Source organism: Saccopteryx bilineata, chromosome 5 (genome assembly GCF_036850765.1).
Source record: "Saccopteryx bilineata isolate mSacBil1 chromosome 5, mSacBil1_pri_phased_curated, whole genome shotgun sequence".
Taxonomy (NCBI): domain Eukaryota; kingdom Metazoa; phylum Chordata; class Mammalia; order Chiroptera; family Emballonuridae; genus Saccopteryx; species Saccopteryx bilineata.
Window position 1 is genome coordinate 201,300,413 of NC_089494.1, and position 11,043 is coordinate 201,311,455.

Below are 11,043 nucleotides of genomic sequence, written 5' to 3' on the forward strand. Positions count from 1 at the left end.
TAAGTGATAAAAATAGAGAGGCACACATGCGGCAAATAAACGTACTTACGTGTCAAAACTTGTGATAGAAACGGACAGAACTTTCTGGTAGACCTGATATATAGATACATTCTTAGTAAGATTTAGTAAATTCAGCAGATCCTGGCACAAATGTGTTGTTTTTTCAAGCGATTTCTTCAATGTTTGGGCATATATTTGAAAGGCAAACTCTCATTTCCTTGTTAATACATTGAAGAATTCCTCTCTTTTTACTCTTAATTGTGTTGAGTGCAGAAAACTCCCACCATACATATCATCTTAACTTTACACCAAACAAAGGATAGAAGAAACTTGCCTCCAGTCTTTCCTGGGAACATGGGGGTAGTGTAAACAATCCAGCACCACAGCTTAACAGCCTTTTGCAACCTAATCAGGCAAGTGAGGTGGGGGGTTGGGCAGGCTGTCAGTTTACAGCCAATTCCCCACACCTCTGTCCCCTAAAAATCTAAATTCCAAAAACCCTGTTTGTTTTTTGGTCCCCAACAGGCACATATTTCTCTGGAATACCATAGGGCACACCTGGAAATCTTCTAGGGTGCATCAGTGTGCCCTGGCACACACTTTGAGGACCACTGGTTTAGGGCATGGATGTGAGTGTGGCAGAGGAAAGGCTTATGGGAGAGTAGGCAGGAGATGAGAGTGGTTGTAGTGGTGGAATGACTTGTTTTCCTAGACCTTGTCTTTCTTGACAAGAATTTTATAAGGTATAAGCTTATGTATTTCATTATCAAGGTATGGAAGAATGGAAAGAAGTCAGACAAAACTCGGATTCAGATGTAGACATTACTATTTACTCTGTGCCTTTAAATGTAACTTAACCTTTCTGAGACTTAGTATTCTAATCTATAAAATGGGGATAGCTGTCGTTTAAATTAAGTAATTATGGAAAATTCTTAGCATATTGCAAACCTTATTGTGATAAATACATTAATGGAAATCACTTCCTTGTTCCCAATGGTATAACTTTAAAGGAAAAACAATCAATGTCCTTCTGGGGTGCCTGGTAGGAGGTGAAGACAGGTAGTAATTGAGTTTATTATATTAACGCAGTGCAAACAAATTGGATATGACAAGCAAGTGGCAAAACTGGTCTGCACTGTAGCTCTTGAGAAAAATGCCTTGTTGAATCATGTATCCTTCTATATAAAGGAAAATTGAATCAGTGTGTCTTATTTGCTTAGAGATAATGCCTTGTGGGGTTGACTGAATTAAAAGCTCTGGTTACATTATTTATATGTGGGAATATGAAATATGTTAATTCTGAGGTAATGCATTGGTATATTCTTGCTTACAGTAAAAATAAGCAGAACAAACTTGGCCATATTGCAGTGCACCTTCTATTTAAGAGATCGTGGAGCTTTTTATTTCACTGGTCAATGAAATTATAAGCTGTTAAAATGATAGCAAGCAGCTGATAGATGCTGATAGATGGGACCTCCCTTATTTCAGTTTCACATCATTAAAATAATCCTGTGTGGTGGGTTCACTTTGCACAATCCACAAATTCAGGCCTATAGCAATGTAAATTTAAAACATAATTTATAACACAACTCTTTCTTTGAGCCCCATTTTACCTATCTGAAGCTTAATCTAGTCAATGTTGGGTTAACTCAGAAGCTCCCCCTGCCCTTCTTTCTGCATGGGTGGTATTTATGTGTGGGTGGAACTGGGTGGAAGGGGAGATCTTCTGATTCACAACCGTAATCTAAGGTGGCATCAGCTGCTAATGTTAGTTATGTGTCTCTGATCATCAGTTACATACCCTACTTGGAACCTCAAGGCCCTTCAGGCATTCTGGTTTCTCTTAGCAACATTTGTGGCCCTGATGGGGGTGGGTGAGGCAAACTGCATTTGGAGGCATTGGGAGCCTGGAGAGGCTGTCTGGCCAACACATCCTGCTGCCAGCCCTTCTGTTGTGCTGTCACTCTGAGGTCATGTGGGGAGCAGCTCTTAGATCTTACCTCACCTGGGAACCAAGCCCTTGAGTCTCCACAATTTACTGAGTATCTTCTCATCACTATTGTTCATCTCTACTCACCTTCCAGTGAGGACTCTGGTGAATTGGATTGTTTTCTTCTGACTCTGCCCTCCTCCAGCCTGTGGAAGCTACAGCAAGTCTAGTGGGGAATCTCCTATCACCCCAAGGCATCGTTCCGAACTTATGACCTTCATGTTGGCTTCTGCTGTCCCATATACTCTCTCTTCAGGGAACATTAAAAGCTGAGAATCTTTTTCTTCTTTCCATGCTCTTTTTTTTCCTCCTCTGTCCTTTCTCTTCATCCTCCATTTTCTTTGATCTATACCTAAAATAAAATGGTTTTTATTTATTGATTTTATAGAGAGGAGGGAGGGGGCAAGAGCAAGAAGCATAAACTCATAGTAGTTGCTTCTTGTAGGTGCCTTGACGGGCCAAGCCTGGGGTTTTGAAACGGTGACCTCAGCATTCAAGATTGACTTCTTTTTTTTTTTAATTTTTATTTTTTTTTACAGGGGCAGAGAGAGAGTCAGAGAGAGGGATAGACAGACAGGAACGGAGAGAGATGAGAAGCATCAATCATTAGTTCCTTGTTGCGACACCTTAGTTGTTCATTGATTGCTTTCTCATATGTGCCTTGACCGTGGGCCTTCAGCAGACTGAGTGACCCCTTGCTCGAGCCAGCGACTTTGCTGGTGAGCCTTTTTGCTCAAGCCAGATGAGACTGCGCTCAAGCTGGCGACTTCAGGGTATCGAACCTGGGTCCTCCACATCCCAGTCCGACACTCTATCCACTGCGCCACCGCCTGGTCAGGCAAGGTTGACTTCTTATGTACTGCACCACCACAGGTCAGGCTGATCTCTAATACAAAAGGGTAACAGACTAAAAACCATAGCAGGTGATAATAAACATCACAGATATTTTTATCTTTCCCTTGGTAGTCTGACAAAACCTGGAAGATGGAGGAGAAAGAATGGTGAGAAGCTGGATCCCTAGGAAGGAGAAATGGGACCAACATTGTCCATTTCTTTTAAAACAAGATATTAGAACTCATAACTACTTTCACTGACTAGCAAATCTACTGTCATTGCTTTTTAGAAGTTAGCTTTTCAGAAAGAAAAGTCACTAATTTTTTAATCATCCTATTTCTGAGGTCACTAGAGAGTTTATAAATATTTCACAAGCTAAGAGTGTTCAAGTCCTCACTGATTCAGGATGTGTCTATTAAGTATTGACATTTTCCTACAAATAAGTGACAGTTCTCTGATACTTATTGTTGTTCTTTAAAATTGAAAAATTTTTTAATAAACAATTCATAAGTTCTATTTTATTATTTATTTATTTATTTATTTGATAGAGAGAGAGTCAGAGAGAAGGATAGATAGGGACAGACAGACAGGAACGGAGAGAGATGAGAAGCATCAATCATTAGTTTTTCGTTGCGATATCTTAGTTGTTCATTGATTGCTTTCTCATATGTGCCTTGACCGTGGGGCTACAGCAGACCGAGTAACCCCTTGCTGGAGCCAGCGACCTTGGGTCCAAGCTGGTGAGCTTTGCTCAAACCAGATGAGTCTGCGCTCAAGCTGGTGACTTCGGGGTCTTGAACCTGGGTCCTCTGCATCCCAGTCTGATGCTTTATCCGCTGCACCACTGCCTGGGCAGGCAAAATTGAAAAATTTTTATAGCTTTTTTCTTATGGTTGTGATCACTCTGGAAATTCAAAGATTATACCAGTAAAAGCCTCTCTATTTTTACCATCTCATAAAAATAACCATTATAATACTCTAATTTATGTTTGCCAAAAATATTTAAAATTAATGAATACATGCATACACACTTTTATGAAATCATTTTTTAAAATAAATGCTGTTATTTTCTTTGTCTATAATATATTTTTCAAATATTTCCTCTGAAGCTTTTTTTTCTTTGTGTTTGTTCTTTTGGAGACAGTTTTGCTTCTTACCTACTCATGTGTCAATATTTTTATGATGATATTGTACCTTAGTGTCATTTTATCTTTTTAATTAAGAAAAAAAGTTTTTTGTTTGTTTTTTACCTTAGTCATTTTAGGCAAGGCTTCTTTCCTAGCCTCATGTAAAAATCTTCCCTTATTTTTCTTCTGGTACTTTAGTTTGTTGTTTTAATATTTGCAACTTTAATCCACCTGGAATATGTTTTTGGGTCTTTTGTGAGGTAGGAATTTGTGTTTCCCCAAGGGTACAGCCAGTTGTTTCATACAATTTATTGGCTCTCCTTTTCTCACTAATTTGAGATGTCACTTTACCATAGATTTAATGACCCCCTATACATTGCAAATTGGATTTTAGAGTTGATTTATATGTCTCTTTCTGTACTGATATCACAATGATTCAATAACTGGAGCTCAAATTGCTTTAAATTTAAAAAATTGGAGATAATTAATATATTTAGAATATTGAGTCTTCCTATCCAGAAAGCTTGTCTTTCTAGTCATTCTTTATTATGGCTTCCTATAAAAGCTCTGTAAGTTTCTTCTTAAACGCTTGACAATTTTTTTTTGACAGACCAAGAGAGTCAAGAGAGAGACAGGTAGGGACAGACAGACAGTAAGGGAGAGCGATGAGAAGCATCAATTTTTTGTTGCTGCTCCTTAGTTGTTCGATTGCTTTCTCATATGTGCCTTGACCTGGGGGCTATAGCAGAGTGAGTTACCCCTTGCTCAAGCCAGTAACCTTGAGCTTTAAGCCAGCGACCATGGGGTCATGTTTATGATCCCACGTTCAAGCTAGCGACCTCAGGGATTTGAACCTGGATCTTCTGCGTCCCAGTCCAACTCTCTCTCCACTGTGTCATCACCTGGTCAGGTGACAAATTTTTTTCTTTCTTTTTAATTTAAAATTTTTTTTCCCAAAATTAGAAGCCAGGAGGCAGTCAGACAGACTCCCGCATGCACCTGACCAGGATCCACCTGGCATACCCACCAGGAGGCGATGCTCTGCCCATCTGGAGTGTTACTCTGTTGCAGCTGGAGCCATTCTAGCACCTGAGGTGGAGGCTATGGGGCTGTCCTCAGGGCCCAGGCCAACTTTTGCTCAGATGGAGCCTTGGCTGCAGTAGGGGAAGAGACAGAGGGAAGGCTGGAGAAGCAGATGGGCACTTCTCCTGTGTGCCAGACCAGGAATTGAACCCGGGACTTCCACATGCTGGGCCAACGTTCTACGACTGAGCCAACCGGCCAGGGCCAACAAATTATTTTTTTAAGTGAGAGGTGGGGAGATAGTAACACAGACTCCTGCATGCGCCTCAAATGGGACCCACCCGGCAACCTCCATCTAGGACTGATGCTTAAATCAGTTGAGCTATTCTCAATGCTTGAGGCCAACGCCTGGACCAACTAAGCTACCTCAGCACCTGGGGTTGTGCTTGTACCAATCAAGCCACTGATTGCCAGAGGGGAAGAGAAAAAGAAGAGGGAGAGGGAGGGGAAGAGAAGCAGATGGTTGTTTCTCCTGTGTGCCTAGACTGGGAATTGAACTGGGACATCCATATGCCAGGCTGATGCTCTATCCACTGAGAAAACTGTCCAGTACCAAGCTTGTCAAATTTAAAATATTTTTTTCTGGGGTATTTTGGCTGCTTTTCTGTGTGTGTGTGTGCATGTGTGTGTGCGTGTGCGTGTGTGTGTGTGTGTGTGTGTGTGTGTGAGACAGAGACAGAGAGAGGGACAGACAGGGACAGACAGACAGGAAGGGAAAGAGATGAGAAACATCAATTCTTCATTGCGGTACCTTCGTTGTTCATTGATTGCTTTCTCCTATGTGCCTTGACCTGGGGCTTCAGCAGAATGAGTGACCTCTTAATTTTATTTTTTAAATTTATTCATTATAGAGGAGAGAGAGAGAGAGAGAAGGGGGGAGGAGCAGGAAGCATCAACTCCCATATGTGCCTTGACCAGGCAAGCTCAGGGTTTTGAACCGGCAACCTCAGCGTTTCCAGGTTGACACTTTATCCACTGCGCCACCACAGGTCAGATGAGTGACCTCTTGCTCTAGCCAGCAACCTTGGGCTTCAAGCCAGTGACCTTTGGTCTCAAGCCAGTGACCATGGGGTCATGTCTGTGATACCATGCTCAAGTCAGTGACCCCGTGCTGAAGCTGGTAGGCTTGTGCTCAAGCTGGATGAGCCTGTGCTCAAGCCAGCGCCCTCGGGGTTTCGAACCTGGGTCCTCTGTGTCCCAGTCCGATGCTCTGTACACTGCACCACCACCTGGTCAGGCTTGGCTGCTCTTCTTAATGTAATTTCTTCCCCATTATGTTTTCAAATTGGCTGTTTGGGCATGTACAAAACCTATTAGCTGTATTTAATTTTTTTTTTTTATAATAAATTTTTATTAATGGTAATGGGATGACATTAATAAATCAGGGTACATATATTCAAAGAAAACATGTCTAGGTTATTTTGTCATTAAATTATGTTGCAAACCCCTCGCCCAAAGTCAGATTATCCTCCGTCACCCTCTATCTAGTTCTCTGTGCCCCTCCCCCTCCCCCTAACTCTCTCCCTCCCTCCCTCCCATATCTTCCCTCCCCCCCTCCCTTGGTAACCACCACACTCTTGTCCATGTCTCTTAGTCTCATTTTTATGTTCCACCAATGTATGGAATCATGTAGTTCTTGTTTTTTTCTGATTTACTTATTTCACTTCTTATAATGTTATCAAGATCCCACCATTTTGCTGTAAATGATCTGATGTCATCATTTCTTATGGCTGAGTAGTATTCCATAGTGTATATGTGCCACATCTTCTTTATCCAGTCTTCTATTGAAGAGCTTTTTGGTTGTTTCCATGTCTTGGCCACTGTGAACAGTGCTGCAATGATCATGGGGCTACATGTGTCTTCACGTATCAATGTTTCTGAGGTTTTGGGGTATATACCCAGTAGAGGGATTGCTGGGTCATAAGGTAGTTCTATTTTCAGTTTTTTGAGGAACCACCATACTTTTCTCCATAATGGTTGTACTACTTTACAGTCCCACCAACAGTGAATGAGGGTTCCTTTTTCTCCACAGCCTCTCCAACATTTGCTATTACCCGTCTTGTTGATAATAGCTAATCTAACAGGGGTGAGGTGGTATCTCATTGTAGTTTTGATTTGCATTTCTCTAATAACTAATGAAGCTGAGCATCTTTTCATATATCTGTTGGCCATTTGTATCTCTTCCTGGAAGAAGTGTCTGTTCATGTCCTCTTCCCATTTTTTAATTGGATTGTTTGTTTGTTTGTTGTTGAGTTTTATGAGTTCTTTGTAAATTTTGGATATTAGGCCCTTATCTGAGCTGTCGTTTGAAAATATCAGTTCCCATATAGTTGGCTGTCTGTTTATTTTGATATCAGTTTCTCTTGCTGAGCAAAACCTTTTAATTCTGATGTAGTCCCATTCATTTATCTTTGACTTCACTTCTCTTGCCATTGGAGTCAAGTTCATAAAATGTTCTTTAAAACCCAGGTCCATGATTTTAGTACCTATGTCTTCTTCTATGTACTTTATTGTTTCAGGTCTTATATTTAGGTCTTTGATCCATTTTGAATTAATTTTAGTACACGGGGACAGGCTGTAGTCGAGTTTCATTCTTTTGCACGTGGCTTTCCAGTTTTCCCAACACCATTTGTTGAAGAGGCTTTCTTTTCTCCATTGTGTGTTGTTGGCCCCTTTATCAAAGATTATTTGACCATATATATGTGGTTTTATTTCTGGGCTTTCTATTCTGTTCCATTGGTCTGAGTGTCTATTTTTCTGCCAATACCATGCTGTTTTGATTATCGTGGCCCTATAATATAGTTTAAAGTCAGGTATTGTAATGCCCCCAGCTTCATTCTTTTTCCTTAGGATTGTTTTGGCTATTCGGGGTTTTTTATAGTTCCATATAAATCTGATGATTTTTTGTTCCATTTCTTTAAAAAATCTCATAGGGATTTTGATGGGAATTGCATTAAATTTGTATATTGCTTTGGGTAATATGGCCATTTTGATTATATTTATTCTTCCTATCCAAGAAAAAGGAATATTTTTCCATCTCATTGTATCTTTTTGGATTTCCCTTAACAATGCTTTGTAATTTTCATTATATCGGTTCTTTACGTTCTTTGTTATGTTTATTCCTAGGTATTTTATTTTTTTTGTTGCAATCGTGAAGGGGATTATTTTTTTGAGTTCGTTTTCTAATATTTCATTGTTGGCATATAGAAAGGCTATGGACTTTTGTATGTTAATTTTGTATCCTGCGACCTTACTGTATTGGTTTATTGTTTCTAATAATCTTTTTGTGGAGTCCTTCGGGTTTTCGATGTATAGGATCATATCATCAGCAAAAAGTGATAGCTTTACTTCTTCTTTTCCGATATGGATAGCTTTTATTTCTTTGTCTTGTCTGATTGCTCTGGCCAGAACTTCTAGCACCACGTTAAATAAGAGTGGAGAGAGTGGACAACCCTGTCTTGTTCTTGATTTAAGGTAGAAAGTCCTCAGTTTTATGCCGTTTAATAGGATGTTGGCTGATGGTTTATCATATATGGCCTTTATCATGTTGAGATATTTTCCTTCTATACCCATTTTGTTGAGAGTCTTAAACATAAAATTGTGTTGTATTTTATCAAAAGCCTTTTCTGCATCTATTGATAAGATCATGTGGTTTTTGTTCTTTGTTTTGTTGATATGGTGTATTACGTTAACCGTTTTGCGTATGTTGAACCATCCTTGAGATTCTGGGATGAATCCCACTTGATCATGATGTATTATTTTTTTAATATGTTGTTGTATTCGGTTTGCCAGTATTTTGTTTAGTATTTTAGCATCTGTATTCATTAGAGATATTGGTCTGTAGTTTTCTTTCTTTGTGCCATCCTTGCCAGGTTTTGGTATAAGGGTTATGTTGGCCTCATAGAATGTGTTTGGAAGTATTGCTTCTTCTTCAATTTTTTGGAAGACTTTGAGTAGAATAGGAACCAAGTCTTCTTTGAATGTTTGATAGAATTCACTAGTATAACCGTCTGGGCCTGGACTTTTATTTTTGGGGAGGTTTTTAATAGTTTTTTCTATTTCCTCCCTGCTGATTGGTCTGTTTAGGCTTTCTGCTTCTTCATGACTCAGTCTAGGAAAGTTGTATTGTTCTAGGAATTTATCCATTTCTTCTAGATTGTTGTATTTGGTGGCATATAATTTTTCATAGTATTCTACAATAATTCTTTGTATATCTATGATGTCTGTGGTGATCTCTCCTCTTTCATTTTGGATTTTATTTATTTGAGTCCTGTGCCTTTTTTCCTTGGTGAGTCTTGCCAAGGGTTTGTCAATTTTGTTGATCTTTTCAAAGAACCAGCTCCTTGTTTTCTTGATTTTTTCCATAGTTTTTCTGTTCTCTATTTCATTTATTTCTGCTCTGATTTTTATTATCTCCTTTCTTTGGCTGGTTTTGGGTTGTCTTTGTTCTTCTTTTTCTAGTTCCTTAAGGTGTGAAGTTAAGTGGTTTACTTCGGCTCTCTCTTGTTTGTTCATATAGGCCTGAAGTGATATGATCTTTTCCCTTATTACTGCTTTTTCTGCATCCCAAAGATTCTGATATGTCGTATTTTCATTTTCATTTGTCTGTATATATCTTTTGATCTCTGTGCTTATTTCTTCTTTGACCCATTCATTTTTTAGAAGTATGTTGTTTAGTTTCCACATTTTTGTGGGTTTTCCCCCCTCTTTTTTGCAGTTGAATTCTAGTTTCAAGGCTTTATGATCAGAAAATATGCTTGGTACAATTTCAATTTTTCTAAATTTGCTGATATTGTCTTTGTGGCCCAACATATGGTCAATTCTTGAGAATGTTCCATGTACACTAGAGAAAAATGTATACTCTGTCGCTTTGGGATGAAGTGTCCTGTAGATGTCTATCATATCCAGGTGTTCTAGTATTTTGTTTAAGGCCACTATGTCTTTGTTGATTCTCTGTTTGGATGACCGATCTAGAGCTGTCAGCGGTGTATTGAGGTCTCCAAGTATGATTGTATTTTTGTTAGTTTTTGTTTTAAGGTCAATAAGTAGCTGTCTTATATATTTTGGTGCTCCTTGGTTTGGTGCATATATATTAAGGATTGTTATGTTTTATTGATTCAACTTCCCCTTAATCATTATGAAATGACCATTTTTGTCTCTGAGTACTTTTTCTGTCTTGTAGTCAGCATTATTAGATATGAGAATTGCTATACCTGCCTTTTTTTGGGTGTTGTTTGCTTGGAGTATTGTTTTCCAGCCTTTCACTTTGAATTTGTTTTTATCCTTGTTGCTTAGATGTGTTTCTTGTAGGCAGCATATAGTTGGATTTTCTTTTTTAATCCATTCTGCTACTCTGTGTCTTTTTATTGGTAAGTTTAATCCATTTACATTTAGTGTAATTATTGACACTTGTGGGTTCCCTACTGCCATTTTATAAATTGCTTTCTGTTAGTTTTGTATCTAGTTTGATTCTTCTCTTTTGTTTTTCTATCATTTGTTTTTGTTTGTTTGTGTTCCATACTTCTTTCCTCTGTTGCTACCTTTTTTAAGTCAAGTGTTTTTGTGGTGTTTTTTTCAAGGGTGGTTACCATTAAGGAATGAAAAGGGTACCTACCATATTCATTGTAGTACCCTATCTTATAAGTATTTCTGCACTTCATCGTCCTTTGCTACTGTTAATCTCCATCCTCTCCCCCCTTTTTTTCCTTTGTTGTCACAGTTTAAGTTTGGTTTTATTGTGTTCTTGGTGGAGCTGTTACTTGTGGTGTTGTTTTCTTTTGTTCTTTGAATCTGGTTGGAAAACCCCCTTTAGTATTTCCTGGAGTGGGGGCTTTCTGTTGATAAATTCTCTCATCTTTTCTGTATTTGTGAATGTTTTTATATCTCCTTCATACTTGAAGGATAGCTTTGATGGGTATAGTATTCTTGGCTGAAAGTTCCTCTCTTTCAGGGCTTTAAATATTGGGGTCCACTCTCTTCTAGCTTGTAGAGTTTCTGCTGAGAAATCTG